The sequence below is a fragment of the Ipomoea triloba genome, chromosome 16, assembly GCF_003576645.1.
Source record: "Ipomoea triloba cultivar NCNSP0323 chromosome 16, ASM357664v1".
NCBI lineage: Eukaryota > Viridiplantae > Streptophyta > Magnoliopsida > Solanales > Convolvulaceae > Ipomoea > Ipomoea triloba.
Window position 1 is genome coordinate 6,118,292 of NC_044931.1, and position 1,703 is coordinate 6,119,994.

The following is a 1,703-nucleotide window of genomic DNA, read 5'->3' on the forward strand; positions in this document are numbered from 1 at the left end:
CCTCGACCACTACTGATGAAGCACAGACAATTCGAGAGGGTGAAGTTCCGTTGCTCACACTGCCGGGTTTTACTACTGCTCCTGAAATAATCATCATTCCAGACTCATCGGAGCAGACAGAAATGCAGTCAAATGAGCAACATGAGCAGAATGCCCCAAGTCCTGCTGGTTCGAGGAGTACTGATGATACCATCGAAGGTGGAAACCCGGAAGCACCTGTCGACACTACGTCTCCAACCTCACCAGCAGATGACAAAGTTCCCAGCACTGGTTCGAGAGGTGATGCTGAGGGGGAACAACTATTGGATGAAAACAGGGAAGCGTCCAATACCGAAGAACACTCTCTGGCTGACCCTATCTCCACAGTTGCTGAAGCTGAGGCCCCAGGTTCGAGAGGTGAGGAGCAAGAAGTGATCCATCCCTCAGGTGGAAATCGGGAAGCACCTGACATGGAGCTACCTTCGAGCTCTGAACCTTGTGTCCCTGTGGATCCTTAGACGTTAAATCGAGAGGTGGACTCGCAATTGCAAGTCATGGGTGGAAATCTGGAAGCACCCAAGTCCCCTCCGACGAAAGGTACATCTCGATCCTCATCTCCTACTTCTGACTATGATCAACAGGCCGAAGAAGTCTTCATTGGCGAAGTGCGTCAATTCATGGCTGATCAATCTCAGAAGATGGCTCAGCTCGAAAGAATACTCGCTGTGGTCCGCAATGCTGCAATGCCTGCTGCTGGCACAAGTGAATCCCAAGGCCGTCATGCCGAACTTCTCGAACAGGCGATATGGGCCGAGGATGCAGCACGGAAAGCCACTGATGAAGCCGCTGTAGCTCGAGCAGAGGCTGCAAGTGCGAGGGCTGAATTAGCCGAGATGCGAGCAGAGCTTCGAGCCTTCCAATGTTCCAGTGAACTTCGACAGGATGTGATGAAGGCCATACTCGATGACCTGTCGAACCAAGTGCCTGCCCAACTTCAAGCAATCTTCGAAGGTATGTCCATCCTCCTCTCCCATGCTGATGATGCCAACAAGGGGGAAAAGAAAGAGAAAAAGAAGGGGGAAACAATGGGCAAGAAAAGGGCAGCAAGTGAACCAGCTGGACCACCTCCAAAAATACCAAGAATCATGAGCAAAGCAGTGGAGGATGCTAAACAGGCAGAAAACCTAAGGGTCCAGCGTACACTGGAAATGGAGAGAAGGAGAGAAGAGGACAGAGAAAGAAGAAGAAAAAGACAAGAACGACAGTCAGAAGAAGAAAGGAAGATAGATCTTCTCATGACAAACTTTAAGTTTGGGAACAGAGAAGACACTGAACAAATTCTGACTCTGGAGATATTCAAGCTTCTGAAAATCACTGGGATATCTACACACAGCAATATGTCTCCAGAAGAATGCATTGCCTGGTGGAAAGATGGAGTAATTGATGGTGAGTTCGTGGGGGAAGCCTACAGGAACTACAGGCATCTAGACGTCACAGAAGAATACTTAAGCCTGGTAAATCCGAAAGACCCCATCAAGACACGAGAAGCCATTAACAAGAAAAGGAAAGCCAACAAGAAGTAAGCTCTCGTGGTCCAAACTCCATCTCATTTCAATGTATTGATATATATGTTGTTCTTGGTCTTATTTCTTTCAATCCTGTCTACTAAACTCTACTTTGTAAACATTCCCTTCTTATAATCATATATATCTTTTGCTGGGGGT